Here is a 16,611-nt window from a genome sequence, read left to right as displayed (position 1 = left end):
CATGATGGGCAAGTTTCTTTGGCAAGACACTGAAGTGGCTGATCAGAGGAAATCAGTTTGTGTGTGTGACCAATGAGCAACAAATCTCTCTGAAACCAATGAGAACCTTCCTAAGCAGTAACTGTTTACCTCTAATCACCAGAACCTGGTAAAAATTCATATATGTTAAATTCTGTGCACAGTATAAAGAATTGCCTAATACCAGTGATCCTGAAGGAGTGAGGTGAGATTGGATTGTGAATCAAAGAACTTTCCTAAACATAACATACATACATGTGTGCCTAGAATTAGAAGGGGAATTAAGTTAGGTTAAGTTATTAGTAATAAGTTAAAGTTTGATCCTGTTTTTATGTTTAAATAAAATTAAAAGCAACTTTTAATTATCTATTTGTCTTGGTGAATTTCTTTTGCTGCTGGGTTTTGGGGTCCTCTGGGCTCATAACACACACACACCCACACAGCTGATTTTGATTTAAATTATTAGTCATTACTAATAAGTTTTTTTTAAAAATATAACACTGTCTTGGCGAATTTCCATTGCTGCTGGTCTGCAACGTAACCATCTACAAGTGAGAAATCAAGCTCCTACAGGACTACTAACAATGTAGAAGATAAAGAAAAAAATATGAAAGGGAAATTATGTTTCTCTAAATTACTGAAGTGCTTTGAAGATACATCAGCTAGAGTAAATGAGTGTATGAAGATTTTCTTTCAGCAGTCTTTGGATAAGATGAATAAAATAGGAGCATGAATAGACCATTTGACCCTGCTCCATCACTCAATATGACCAGTACTGATTCTCTATCTCCCACATTCCCATTCTCACCCATACCCCTTCATGTCTGTTATCTAGAACTTATTTAAATAATCAGTAACTTGTCATCTGAGAGAATTCCAGTGGTTCAACCTCAGAAATATTTCCTCGCTTCAATCCTAAATGCTTTAATCCACGCCTCAATCCGAAATGCTTTAATCCCTAGCCAAGAAAAAACTCCTCCTCTATCCAATCTGCGTAGCTCAGCCTGAATTTCACATTTCAATGAGATTACCCTTTGACCTTCTAAATTCTGGTAAATTCAGTTACAGGAGTAAACAGTCAACCAAAACTGCAGCAGAGGAAACCAAGATGCCAGCCTTGTGGAGGCAGAGGTTGGTGTGGGAACTAGAGAGGGAGTTGGCGTGAACACAGGAAAGGGGTTGGTTGGAACCATGCCAAGCAGCTGCATATGTGAAGGGGCCGAGGGTCCTGGTGCATTAGCGCCTAGACCGGGGTTGAACAGTGGAGGTGTTGGGAGGAACAGCCGGTGGGCAGCCAGGCCCAGGGTGGAAACTCATATCCAAGGCAAGTGTGTGGGGGCCAAACTGGGAGCCCTGGAACTGGAAGCTATGAAGCACAAGATAGTGGTGGAGGCACGTAGCTAGAAAGCAAACATGGCTGTGGAAACATGTCTGGGCGAGGACATTGTTAAAGAGTTCGAGATCAGCAAGGATTACAGATATGGATCAGTGAGAGAGATTCCAAGAACTCCCTTCAGAGGGAGGAGGAGAATTTCTTCAGGGTAGGCATCCCTTGAAATGATTTCACAGTTTTTTTTTCCATCTTAAATGGAGTGAAACATGAAAATCTTCAGACAATGATATTGCAGTAAAAACACCAGCAAAACTCAGCAGAAACACAGCATACTTTGTATAGTAAGATACCCAACTTGATATTTCAGCCTTCATCAAGGTATGATCAATATGTCGGGAGGCACCTGAATGAAATTGTGGGGGGATAAGCACAGGTCCACAGGGATGAGGAGATACGTGGATTTGGGAGAGAGGGCATAAGATGGAGGATGTTTGAGGGACTGGAGAAGCAGAGAAATGAGGTGGCAACCAGGGGAGGTCAGAAGTGAGTTGGGGGGGGGGGGGCGATAAATTAGAAGGTCTGGGCGAGGGCAGTTTAAACAGCACCTTTCCCCATGAACCAGTCAAGGTTTCATTTCTTCCATACTTCTCTCCTACCGACTACATAAAAAATATTTTCATTATGCGAGGTGAAAAGCAAACAAGGCTTTACTTAAAAGTGCTGTGGTTCCCAGCACACCTCACAGTGCATGAATTCAATCCACTGACTAACAAGGCCAGCACACCTAACGCCTTCTTAACCTCCCTATCAATTTGTGCAGCAACTTTAAGGTATCTATGGACCTGGACTCCCAAGATCCTTCTATTCCTCCACATGGTTATGAATCCTACCATTAACTGCATACTTTGCCTTCCAAATTCGACCTTCCACAGGGCATCATTTCACATTTTTCCAGATTGAACTCCTTCTGCCATTTCTCTGCCCAACTCTGAAGCTTATTGTAAAATCCTACACCACTGACCAATGTCATATTCAAACTTACAGACCCACTGCTTCCCTTCTTTATAGAAGTCTTTTATGAAAATGACAAAGAGCAGGGATCCCAGATCAAATCCCTGCAGAAGGCCTTGAGCCACCGACTTCCAAGAAGAATACGTTCCATCCACCTCCACCCTCTGTCTTCTGCAGAAAAGCCAATTTAAAATCCAAGTAACCAAAATTCCCTCACGTCTCAACTTTCTAATGAGCCTATCCACTGGCCAACCTTCAATTTTTTTTGTCACCTCATCAAAAAAATCATTTACACTAATGAGGCATGACTTGGTCATGATCAGAATTAACACATACCTAAGCAAAGTAAAGAATGTTATTTACCTATTGTCACAATCACTCCACAGCAGACGGAATATTCATTCAGCACTGGATCACCTCGAAAACAGCAACTCATACATGCAGCTGCTCTTCATAGACTACAGCTCAGCCTTCAACACCATTATTCCCTCAGTACTGGTCAAGAAGCTCCAAATCTAGGCTTTTGCACCCCTCTCTGCAATTGGGTCCTTGACTTCCCCATAGGAAGACTTCAGTCAGTACAAATTGGTAAAAATTGTCTCCTCCTATTGTGAACACAGGCGCACCTCAAGGATGCGTGCTTAACCCACTGCTCTACTCATTGTGCACCTATGACTGTGTCGCCAGGCACCATTCCAATGCTATCTACAAATGTGCCAGTGACGCCACAGTTGTCAGCAGAATCACAAATGGCAATGAGGAATGTTATATCATAGACCAGCAACAATAGAAATTCACCAAGACAATGTTATTTTTAAAACAATATTTTTTATTATTAATTACTAATATAACGGGTGAGAGAAGAAGATAGAAGAGAGAATGAGAATTACAGCTTAGGCACAATTCTGGAAAGTCAATTCCCAAAATTTCAGTCTTAGAAATCTTATATTGAAACTCAGAACTTTTAAAATGGTGTTCAGAAGTAATTATGAAGTAGGTGAGGTACTGTTCAAAAGTCAAATCCTTATTGAGTTACTTCCATATGAATGATTGCCACAACACCGCTCTTCTTTTCATGGGGCAGTGAAACTTGTGACTTCCACGATGCTTCCAAAAACCCACACAAGGTCAGACGAAATAAGAATCAGAATGGTTACGATCCAATTACAGGAATTATCCTGCTTCTTTTATCCAGATATGGATCAATCAACAATGACCATTGCAATGGTCACAGTGATTCACTGTTTTCCCTAAGAGAAACAGCAGAAGTGTCCATCTCACACAAAGCTACTTTATTTCTGTCTCTTGCAGATCTCTGGTTACTTAGTAATCAGTCTTGCCTCTTCAATTGTCTCAATCACATGACTTACTTGATCATAGTGCCTTCAGTTTCTGTTTCAGAAACTGACTCATAAATCTTTCACCAGATGTCTCTTCATAGGTAAACAATTCATTGTTCTGGTTTTTAGTTGAGTCCATTAACTCTAAGTTTATGGTTTTTGATTTGTGTGCCATGGTGTCTGAAAAATATTATGAACTCTGTGTATATTTGCACCCTGAGTCAACCCCAAAGTAAAGCACACTAAAAAAAAGAAAGCACACAGGAGGGAGATGGATCAAGCTCACTGAGTGGTGTCACACCAACAACCCTGCACTCAACGTTAGCAAAACCAAGGAGATGATTGTGGAGTTCAGGAGGAAGTCAAGGGAACACGATCCAGTCCTCATCAAGGGCTTGGTAGTGGAGAAGGTCAAGAACTTCAAATTCCTGGGTGTCAACATCTCTGAGGATCTGTCCTGAAGCCTCCATGTTGATGGAATCACAAAGGCGGTTCTCCAGTGGCTATACTTTGTGAGGTGTATGAAGGGATTCGGTACATCACTGAAGACTCTCAAAAGCTTCTACAGGTGTACTGAGGAGAGCATTCTGGCTGGTTGCATAGGTACGTAGGTCCCAAGGCTCAGGTCAAGAATAAACTCTAGAGGGTTGTTAACTCGGCCTTTGACATCACAGACATCGACTTCACAGGACCCCTACAAGAAGTGGTGCCTCTATCCTCAAGGAGCCCCACCATCCAAGCCAAGCCCTTTTCACTCTGCTACCATTGGAATAAAGGTACAGGAGCCTCAAGACGAGCACTCAGCGGCACAAGGTCAGCTTCTTCCCTGCTGCCATCGGATTCCGAATGATCAATGAACCGAAAACATTACTTTGACTTTTCGTGCGCTATTTTTATTTATTTATTGCTGTAAGGTGGTTTACAGGAATATTTACACTTTGACGCTGCTGCAAAGCAACAAATTTTGCAACTTGTTCATGACAATAAACTTCTAACTTGCCCCTCACAAATCCATGCTGACTATTCTCGAATTAATTGGTGTTTTGAGACTTTGTCAAGTATCTACTGAAAATTGAATTATAACACATTGATCAATTCTCCCTTATCTATTCAATTAGGCACATCAAGAAAACTCCAGTAGTTTGCCAAATTTAATTTTGCTTTCATATATTCATACTAATTTTAAAAGAGATAAACATGGACAGAATTCAGTATCATATACCGTGCAAGAAAATCTTGCATTTACCCTACTGTAGATGTTTTAAAAAATCCCACCTGCAGTTCTCAATTTTCTCACTGTCCTCCTTTAAATTGAGAGACCACATTGAAAGAATCCTTCCATAATCTACAGAATTCTGGGAGATGACAATGCTTCCCCATTCTAACCCTCTGCCCAAGTATCTGATCTTTTAAATGTCCTGTGACCAGACCTCAGCTACTGCAAGTTTTAAATGTGTCCGTGGAAAATATCAAGGACGGACTAGAAACCAAGATCCAGAACTAGGAGAGTTGTGATCTTTTCTGGGGCTAATACAAGGAGGAGTTGCACCTGAACTGGAAGAGGATAAATATCCTTGTAGGGAAGCTTGCTAGTACTTCTTGGGAGGATTTAAACTGACGTGGCAAAGCAATGTAACCCACAATGGCAAGATGACTAACCAAGTCAAATCCAGTGGGAAAAGCAGAGAGATGGAGGCATGCAAGAGAGGCAGATAGGTTTAATTGCATTTTCTTTAAATGCCTTGAGTTCACAGGTAAGGTGGATGAGCTGAGAGTTTGGATCAGCATGTGGAGTTATGATATCAATGCAAGTAACGGCAGAAGAGACACCTCAAATAGATTTTTAAACTTTCTCCAACGTTGACTGCAAGTGAATCAGTGCAAGGGGCTTAGAGGGCAAAAGTTGTAAAATGCATCCACGAGAGATTTTTTTAAACCGTGTCAAAGTTCAGAGTTATTGTCAGAGTACATTCAGGACATCACATACAATCCTGAAATTCTTTTACCTGTGGGCAAAGCAGAATTACCACTTACTGGTAGTCCAAAAAAAAAACTGTACTCAAGAAGATATGTATACATTTTAAAAAATGTAAACAGATTATGCAATATAGAGACAAAAATAAAATCAGTAAAGTGCAAACAAAAAAGTTCTTAAATGAATCTCTGATTGAGTTTGTTGTTGAGGAGTCTGATGGTGGAAGCAAGAACTGAGCATGTGCTGGGTGGTCTGATCCTTGATGGTTGCTGCTGCTCTATAACAGGAGAGTCCTCTGTAGCTGTTCTCAATGGCAGGGAGGGTTTTCCCTGTGAGGGCCTGGACTGTATCCACTACCTTTTTGCAGTGCTTTCTGAAAGGCATTGAACTCTGTCTATTAACCTTTTCTTTTTCTTATTGTTAGAGGCTCCAGGTAATGCTCATGGTGACTCTGCTATACAACGGGCAAAAGTTTAAGCGTATTACATTTTTTGTATTTTTACAAGTCAATGAACACAATATCGAGTTACCTGAGCTGTGAGGTAGCCGTACTGCATTGCTCACCATCCAAAAAATGCTCCAAGCTGGTTGGTGGAGCAAAATAAAAATACTACACGGAGTTGGTGTTCCAGACAAAAGAGAATTTATTAAAACTGATGCGCATCAGGAGACCACTCGAAGCTGATCGCCCAAGCATGATTTTCATACAGGTTTTATATTCTCAATTGCCACAATTACAGAAACTTGATTTATTTAGTTTTACTGTTTGGATTACAGAATGGGACATTTATTTATCTATAAGTTTAACTTAGTTAACAATGGGTCTAAGTTTCTGTTCACAATCATGGTGCAAATTAGGTTTCTAACTTACTTAACAATAAATCCAAATTCCTATTACACCAAAGGGTGGACGTAAAACATTAATTAATGATGTTCCTGAAACTTGGGTGTCATTACTGCTGTATTCCACAGTTCTACTTATGGGCCTGTCTTAGTTTCCCTGCTACCACATTAGCACAATCCACATCCCTCTTTACTAGCTATAGCCCTTATAATTCTTTCCCTGAGAACAATGGTGTTGAATCCAATGGCCTTATTCTTCAAAATTTAAATTGCAAAATTTTGACCAACTAACTGCAACAAGATGGCCATGCATATTCAAAACTGTTTGCATGAAGTTGCTTCGCCATAACCTTAGCATCACAACCATTCCAGGTGTCCACTTATTTGCCATGATTTCCTATATCCTCCCACCAACTATCATCCATCAAGAAAGATGGACAAGCCAAAAATCAGTCACTTGGTAGAAGAGACAATACAAGAATCTATTAAGGAAGCGGTAACAGGAAACTTAGAACATAATGACTGATTTATAAGAAATTGACAAATCTGTTGGAATTTTGCAGGATAAGGGGAAAATAGTGGATGGTGTATATGGAGATTCAGAAGGCTTTTGATAATTAAAAGCTTATTAAACAAAATTGGGATGCATAATCTGGGGGGGGGGGGGGTGTAATGAACTGGTAGTACATCGAGGTCTGGTTCGCTAGCAAAAAGAAGCAAGAATACATTGTTCATTTTCAGGTTGCAAGACAGTGACCCAGGGATTGGTTTTGATGTCTACTCCTAATGTCTGTTTTGATCATTTAGATGCACAAGTTAACTGTTAACAATTTGAAAATATTATAAAGGGTATTGGCAGTGTAGGCTGCAAAAAGAATACAAGGGGAAGTTAAAGCGAAATATGGGCAGATTAATGGAATAGTCAAGGAATGTTATATCAAAAATTCTGAAATCATCCACTTTTTAAAGAAAAAGAAAAGAAAGGTAGAGCATTTTTTAGTAAAATAGTGAGAGACTGAAAATGCATGTGCTCAGGGGGAGCTGGGTGTCCTTTCATTTGAATTATTAAAGGTAGTCCACACAAATAGAGCAAGTAATTAGGAAGGCAAATGGTACACTGCAAAAGGATTTGAAAAGAAGGACAAAGATGCCTTGCCCCAATTATAAAAGATCCCTGCGAAGGCACATCAGGAACAGTGAATACAAGCCTGGTCTCTCTACTCAAAGAGGGATATTCTGCACAATGAAGGGACTGAATTAAGTTTACCAGATTGTTTTCTGGAATGCCAAGTGAGGCAGATCAGACCTATACTCTTGAAATTAGTGGCAATTTCAATACAATTTACAATTATTATGAGTTTTGACAGGGTAGATGCAAAGGTGCTGTTTCCCTCAGCGCAGTGTCCGGGACGAGTGATCAAAATGTCAAAATATTGAATCACCCATTTAGCACAGATATCCAAACAAATTCCTTTATCTGGTGGATGGCGAGGCTTTGGAATTTTAGATCCTCGACGATTATAGAGGCAAGGTTGTTGAGTATATTCAAAATAAAGGCAGATTTTTTTATATATTAAGAGAACATGGGGCTTCTGCAGGAAAGTAGTGCTGAGATTCAAGATCAAATACAATTTTATTAAATAGCGGAGCAGGCACAAGGGACTGAATGGTCTATTCCTGAATCTATTTCTTCCGTTCTCTTGAAAAGCTAATATTGAATTTGTTTCAACAAGTATTTTTAGACATTAAATTGCAGATTGTATCATAATGTGCAAGAATAATTCTAATCATCCATTGCTTCATTTGCCAAGCTATGATTACCAAGCCATCTGGTTTTTAAAAATTTTTTAAAAGGGGTTTGCCTACACTGGGACACTTTTGGAGTCCATTAGTTGCATCATAAGATGCTTCGAGTCCACGCTGCTGAAGATCCAGCTGCGCTGGGGGGGTCACGTCTCCAGAATGGAGGACCATCGCCTTCCCAAGATCGTGTTATATGGCGAGCTCTCCACTGGCCACCGTGACAGAGGTGCACCAAAGAAAAGGTACAAGGACTGCCTAAAGAAATCTCTTGGTGCCTGCCACATTGACCACCGCCAGTGGGCTGATATCGCCTCAAACCGTGCATCTTGGCGCCTCACAGTTTGGCGGGCAGCAACCTCCTTTGAAGAAGACCGCAGAGCCCACCTCACTGACAAAAGGCAAAGGAGGAAAAACCCAACACCCAACCCCAACCAACCATTTTTCCCCTGCAGCCGCTGCAACCGTGTCTGCCTGTCCCGCATCGGACTTGTCAGCCACAAACGAGCCTGCAGCTGACGTGGACTTTTACCCCCTCCATAAATCTTCGTCCGCGAAGCCAAGCCAAAGAAGATGCTTATAAGGGAACAAGTTCAGACAGCCCTGGAAGGTCATCGGAGTTACAGATGTAAGCGAGAGACGAGACGAAAAGAGATGGGATGATCCCATCTTCCCTCCATTATCATTTGTTACACCTTCCCCTCTCTCCCAGACCTGCAAAGTCTTCTCCCTGCCTTCACCTTTAACCACACCAACCTTCACTTTCAAACAGTGATACTTTAACATTCCTGGCAGTTTCAGTCTGATGTTCGGGCAACATATCCTCTCACCCCTCAGCATTCGGCTGGCAAAATTCCCTCCAGGACTCCACCATCCACTCATATCATGAATCTTTCTTCCTTCGATGCTTAGTGTGAGTACCCTTTTTTTAAAAAAAATCTCCACTCCCAACATCATCAACACAGAGGAGCACCTTGTCAGCCTTCAAAACCCTACTTAGTGGCTTCAGCTGAGAAGTGGCCATGTGTTGACATTAAACAACAGGAGTCAGGCTCTGCATCAATCCCTCCCCTCCCCCACATTAACTGCCTAGATTCCGACATGAAAAATGCACTTTATCTAGTTAAACTACAAATGAAACTTGCAGGAAACACAGGAAGCTGCCATAAATTATGCACATAAATCAAATACACTTTTCTACATCTGTTCTTTCACAGCTCCTGACAGCAATTTTTAAGAATACTTAAAACACTAGAAAACAGATGAAATCATTCTAAATTAAATTAAAATGGCAAAGTTTCTACCCCAAAATCAGGTAGTATTTTAGATGTAATATTTTCTCTTCTAAATGCAATTCATTAAGGCTGATCCATAAACCTCAAATTAGAGCCAAAGTAAACAAGACCCACCCCAGGGAAGGTCTGCATACTCTACAAATTCTCGCATGTGGGAATACGAACTGGCACCAGACATGAAAAGAGTTTCTTTCTTTTCACTGCATTGCTTCTGAAACCATACTATTCAATCTATGTTTTTAAGATGAATCCTAAAAAAAGTCTGCACTGTGTGTGTGTACAGAACAAATGCTGCACATTCACTGATGCCAAACAAATACAGCATCTCCCTTCCATATGTGATCTCAGAGTCTGCACAGTTCTAGATAGTGTCAGTATAATTGTGGTCTTCGGTTTCCGTCAAACAAATATGTTACAAATGTCACAGATTCAACCAAATCCCTCAATGAGGCATCTAACTCAGTAACACAGATGACTGGTTCAAAACATTTAAGTATCTTTAGCAGTCTAACTTTTACTCACTAGATAATTCTCGCAAGGGGTCTTAACTGAATGGACGCATCAACAAAACGCAACTCCTCAGGTTTGTATCATGGACCAGTTTGTACAGAATTGCTTATATCAAGGAAATGCAGTATTTAGTGTATCTGCTGAAGGGGTAACATGAAGATTCAAAGGCCTTGGGTAAGAATATTATCTGGATCATCTTCTTCAAGGTAATGGCCTGATAAACTTGCATTACATTGCCAGACTAAATTCCTTCTATGCATGCTTTGATGAGAAGAAAAGGATGATGCCAAAGAAAGCTTCATGTCCTCCCTGATGAATGGGCCCCCTGAATAGACAAGGTGAAGGGAATCCTATCAAATGTGAACCCACACAAGGCAGCAAGACCAGGCAACATACCTGATCGGGTACTAAAGGGCTACACAGACCAATTGACGAAGGTTTTTATCGAGCTCTTCAACACTTCACTGCAGCAGTCCATCATCCTTGCGGGTTTCAAGACAGCCACCATCATCCCAGTATGACAGCAACATACCTCAATGACTACAGCCTCATTTTGACTCCAACATTATGAAATACTCTGAGTGTCTAGTGGTAGCACCCATCAAAGCAGACCTCCTAGAGAAACTGGCCCCATTTCAATTCATCTACAGAAGAAACTATTCCACTGATGGTGCTATAGTCTGATCCCTCCATTTTGTCCTAACCCAACTGGAGAATGCTACTTCATATGCCATGGCTGCTGTTCATCAACTTCAGCTTGGAGTTTAATACAATCATTCCCCAAAGGCTGGTGGAGAAGCTGCCCTCACTGGGACTCAACTCCCCTTTATGGAACTGGATTCTGAACCTCTTAATGAAAAGGCCACAGTCTGTCCTGGTCGGTATTAAAATATTGAGCACAGTCACACCTCAGGGCTAAGTGCTCAGCCTGCTTATACTACTGACCAAACTGCATTGTCAGATCCAGCTCTGATAGAGTCATCACATTTGCATATGACATAATAATAGTTGGCCCCATCAGCAACAACAATGAATCGCACTAAAGAGGTGGAAAATATGGTAATATGGCGTGAGAGTATTCTTGACATGGACAAGATAAAGCAGATGATCGTGGACTTCAGGAGGACCAGCAACGACCACCTTCCACTACACATCAACAACTCTGTAGTGGAGAGAGTAGAGAGCACCAAGTTCCTTGGAGTCCACTCAACAAGTGACCTATCGTGGATACACATCTCCTCACTTGTCAGGAAGGTGCAGGAGCAACTGCTCTTCCTGAGAAGACTGAAGCAGGAAAGGCTACCAGCTGCCATCATGTCAACCTTCCACAGGAGCTCTATTGAGAGTGTATTTGCCGGCTACATCACCAGAGGCTACCATTGCTGTAAAGAATTGGTTCAGAGATCAATCCACAGGTCCATAAATGTGGCAGAGAGGATCATGGGGGTCTCTTCTCCCCTCCTCCCCCCCCTCCCCCCATCTTCGACATGATCTACTGGGATAGTTGTCTGAAGACAAAGTGCAAAAATGTTTGAGGACCCCTATTACCCTAACACATGGCATCTGTCTACTACTTCCATCTGGAAAGAGCTAGACGACTATCAGAAGCAGCATCACCAGGGTAAGGAACAGCTTCTTTCCACGGGCAATGAGAATGCTGAACAACCAAAGGAACTGCTCACACTAACCATCTGAGACTCCAACATTTACTAAATTATATTTATTTATTTTTATACACGCCTATTTGTCCTGCATATGTATTGTTTGTCTCCATGTTTTGCACCAAGGACTGGAGAACGTGGTTTCATTGGGTTGTACTTGTGCATTTGGATGATAATAAATTTGAACTTTACAACCAAACCTGCCTCCAAAATAATGGGTATCACAATTTATGAAACCTTTATCCAGAACAATTTGTTATCTCTTAAATGGAGAGAATCAAGGATCTCAAGAACAAAAATCCTTGTTTTGACCTCATCTTTAACCTTGAATTAATTTACAATTGGAACTTCTTTAGCTCTCAGCGTCACAGAATTCTCAGCAACAATATTTTGGGGTTGGAGTGGTGGATGGGAAATGGACAAAACTGACTGCTCAGCCACTTCCGATCACTGAAAATTTGGCATGGCCTTTGTCATTCCCAGCCATTAATATAAAGAAACACCTAATAGAAGTTTATCATGGATGATCCAGTTAAAAAGTGCTCTTACTTAACAGAAGCATAAGTAATTCATGATCACATGGAGACAAGAGTGCGCAGATTTTGTCATATGGAATAAAAAAAATAAACTACTGGAGGAACCATCCACAGATGGTACCTGATGTATAGAGCTCCTCCTGCTATTCGTAAATCTCTTCAATCGGAACTAGAAGATTTTGATCAGGACTTTCAAATGCTTCTCTCTGTAAACACAAGAGCATCTGAAGGCTGCCATGCATGCATGAGTGCATAGTCAAGTTTGGCTACCAATTCACTGATGACACAACCGTTGCTGGTTGAATAACAGGAAATGATGAGCTAGAATACAGGATGGAGATCAAGAATCTCATTTGGTGGTGCCAGAACAACAATCTTGCTCTCAACATTACCAAGGCCATGAAGCTCAAGGTAGATTCCAAAGATGTACAGAGTTAGCCAGCTAATTAGTCACATGGGTGTATTTAGGTAGCATGGGCTCAAGGGCAGAAGGGCCTGTTACCATGCATCATCTCCGAACTAAATTAGGAAAATGAAGCCAAAGGACCATACACCCATCTTCATTGATAGGATGGAAGTGTATTAGTACCTTCAGGTTCCTGGGAGTCCACATATTGGAAGACCTTCCCTAGAGCCAGCAGGTCAAGGAAACTATGAAGGCGGCACACAAACACCTCTACTTTCTAATAATTTTGAGGAGATCTGGCATATCATCAATAGACAATAGGTGCTGGAATAGGGCATTCAGTCCATCGAGCCAGCACCGCCATTCATTTAGATCATGGCTGATCTTCTACTATCAGTACCTTGCCCCTGCCTTCTCCCCATAACCCTCAATTCCCCTGTCCACAAGAACCTTATCTAACTCCCTCTTAAACGTATCCAGAGAACCTGCCTCTACCACCCTCTGCGGCAAAGTATTCCACAGACCAACAACTCTCTGCGTTAAAAAAAAAATTCTCATCTCTGTCCTAAAGGGCTTTCCCTACATTCTTAAACTATGGCCTCTAGTCCTCGTCTCTCCCAACATCTGGAACATGTAATCAGTTTCTATTATGTCTAATCCCTTAATAATCTTACATACCTCAATCATATCTCTCCTCATCCTTCTAAGTTCCAACATATACAACATATACAATTTATCCAACATTTCTGCATACGTCAATCCCACCATCCCGGGAACTAACCTTGTAAATTTATGCTGCACTCCCTCAATAGTGAGAATGTCCTTCCTCAAATTAGGAGACCAGAACTGGACACAATATTCCAGGTGTGGTCTCACCAGGGTCCTGTACAACTGCAGAAGGACATCTGTACTCCTATACTCTATTCCCATTTTTATAAAGGCCAACATGCCATTTGCCTTTTTTTTTTATATACATGTTGACCTGCATGCTAGCTAGTACACCTAGATCACAATACACTACCCCACTCCCTAACTTGACTCTATTTAAATAATAATCTGCCTTCCTGTTTCTGCCACCAAAGTGGTTAACTTCACATTTATCTACATTAAACTGCATCTTCCATGCATCCGCCCACTCACCTAACCTATCCAAGCTCCCTGTATTTTCCTAACATCCTCACACTTCACACTGCCACCCAGTTTCGTGTCATCTGCAAATTTGCTAATGTTATTTATAATCCCCTTATCTAAATCATTAATATACATGATAAACAACTGAGGACTCAGCACCAAGTCCTGCGGGACCCCACTTGTCACATCCTGCCATCCCAAAAGTGACCCGTTGACCCAACTCTGTTTCCTGATTGTCAACCAGCTTTCTATCCATGTCAGCACCCTATTCCCAATACCATGCTCTCTGATTTTGCCTACTAATCTCCTGTGCAGGACCTTATCAAAAGCCTTCTGAAGGTCCAAGTACACCACATCCACTGGCTCTCCCATGTCCACCCTCCTCGCCACATCCTTGAAAAATTTCAAAAGATTAGTCAAGCATGATTTTCCCTTCAGAAATCCATACTGACTTGTAACGATACTATTATTTGTCTAAGTCTTCTGTTATTTCATCTTTTATAATAGATTCTAATATCTTCCCCACTACTGTCTTCAGGCTAACCGGTCCATAATTGCCCGTTTTCTCCCTCCCTCCTTAAAAAAGTGGCACAACATTAGCTACTTTCCAATCCACAGCCACCCCTCCTGAATCTATAGAACATTGGAAAATGTCAACCAATGTGACCACAATTTCAAGAGCAACCTCCCTAAGCACCCTAGGATGCAGCCCATCAGGTCTTATCAGACTTCAAGTCCTTTCAATTTACAAGACCACATGCTTCCGAATCTGGATTGGCATCAATTCCTCCCTTACCGTTGGAATTTCTATCAATTCCTTCGATACTGCATGACCTCTACCCCTATCTGACTTTTACCTTTTTTAACTTGGTGAAGACAGATCTGTTAAACTCGTCAGCCATTTCCTTGGATCCCATAATAATTTCGCCCGTTTCTGTTTTTAAGGGCCCTATTTTGTTCCCAACTAATTTTTCCCTCTTTACATAACTAAAGAAGCTTTTATTATCCCCTTTTATATTATTGGCTTGTTTACTCTCGTACCTCATTTGTTTCCCTCCCATATAGCTTTCTTAGTTATCTTCTGTTGCTCTTTGAAGGTTTCCCAATCCTCCAGTTTCCCACTCCTCTTTACTATATTATACATCCTCTCCTTGCTCTTGATACTGTTCTTAACTTCTTTTGTCATCCTCGGTTGCCCTTTGCTCGCCTTAGAACCTTTCTTCCTCTTTGGAATGAACTGGTCTGTACCTTCTGAAAAATGCCCAGAAATACCTGCCATTTTTTTCCCCACTGTTCTCCTAGCCAGGATATCCTTCCATTGTATTTTGGTGAGCTCCTCCCTCATGGCTGCATAATCCCCTTTATTCAACTGTAATACTGATACTTCAGACTTTCTTTCCTTCTCCCTTTCAAATCAGAAATAAAAACTCACCAAATTATGGTCGCTATTACCTAATGTCTCCCCTACTTCAAGGTCCCGTATCAAATCCGCATCATTACACATCAAATGCAGAATGGTCTTCCTTCTGGCAGAGTCCATCACGGGCTGCTCTAAGAATGTATCCTAGAGACATTCTACAAACTCACTTTCTTGCAGTCCCGCACCAGCTAGATTTTCCCCCTGTCTACCTGCATGTTGAAATCCCCCATAACAACTGTATCATTACCATTCTGACATGTCAATCTTAACTCCTGATTTATTTTGCCTCCTATATCCGAGCTACTGTTTGGGGGCCTGTATGTGACTCCCATTATGGTCCTCTTGCCCTTGCAATTCCTCAACTCTATCCAAATAGATCCTACTCCCCCTGCTCTAATGTTGGTCAAGGGACTAAAAATCGTTCTTCACCAACAGAGCCATCCAAACCACCCCCCCCCCCCCCAACCCACCTGTCTGTCCTTTCGATAGATCATATACCCTGGAATATTAATTTCCCAATCCTGGCCCTCCTGCAGCCATGTCTCCGTTATACCCTCCAATATGCAGTCGAGCTTCAAGCTCATTCATTTTATTTCTTATACTCCATGCGTTCATGTGTAATACATTTAACCTGTTACTCCCCACACCCTTGTTACCTGACACACTTGGTCACACTCTCTGATCCTTTTCTGCTCCTTCTGCCCTTTTCATTTCCTATTTTTTCTTTCCTATCCATTGCCCTATCACTCAGGTTTCAATCCCCCCCGCCAATTTAATTTAAACCATGCCCAACAAGTCTATTAAACATGCCTGCCAGGATATTTGCCCCTTTTGGGTTCAGGTATAACTTGTCCTTCTTGTAGAGATCATGCCTCCCCCAGAAGAGATCATAATGTTCTAAGAGTCTGAACCCCTGCCTTCTGCACCAGCCCCTCAGCCACACATTCATCCGTCTGATCCTTCCATTTTTGCCCCCACTTGCACTCGGCACAGGGAGCAATCCAGAGATCACTACCTTGGAGATCCTATCTCTTAGCTTCCATCCTAACTCACTGTAATCCCCCTTCAGAACCTTTTTTAAAATCTATGTCATTGGTACCCACATATACCAAGACATCAGGCTGCTCACCTTCTCCTCTCAGAATACTCTGGACCTGATTTGAGATACCTCGCACCCTGGCACCTGGGAGGCAACACACCAAGCAGGTATATCTATCAGGCTCACAGAATCCCTTGTCTGTACCCCTGACAATGGAGTCCCCTAGACCACTGCATTTCTCTTCCTTCCCTTCTGCACCACAGTGCCAGGCTCAATGCCAGTGACATGGTCAC

The 16,611-nt window shown here is 41.7% G+C and overlaps 1 protein-coding gene across 3 annotated transcripts in view; it reads right to left on the bottom strand.

The window, feature by feature from the left end:
- iqgap2 (IQ motif containing GTPase activating protein 2) overlaps window positions 1–16,611 on the bottom strand; it is a 340,680-nt gene that overhangs the window by 308,688 nt on the left and 15,381 nt on the right. Inside the window, exon 1 of one of the 3 annotated variants that reach the window (XM_069937779.1) lies at window positions 10,522–10,633. The exons of the other annotated variants lie outside the window; for them this stretch is intronic. The gene's annotated coding sequence lies outside the window, so the exon portion shown is untranslated. Of the gene's footprint in view, window positions 1–10,521; window positions 10,634–16,611 lie in introns of those variants that run through there. 3 annotated transcript variants of the gene reach the window in all.

Source organism: Narcine bancroftii, chromosome 1, assembly GCF_036971445.1.
Source record: "Narcine bancroftii isolate sNarBan1 chromosome 1, sNarBan1.hap1, whole genome shotgun sequence".
Taxonomy (NCBI): Eukaryota; Metazoa; Chordata; class Chondrichthyes; order Torpediniformes; family Narcinidae; genus Narcine; species Narcine bancroftii.
The sequence above is the reverse complement of the archived record's forward strand: the minus strand, read 5'-3'. Positions and strand labels throughout refer to the sequence as shown.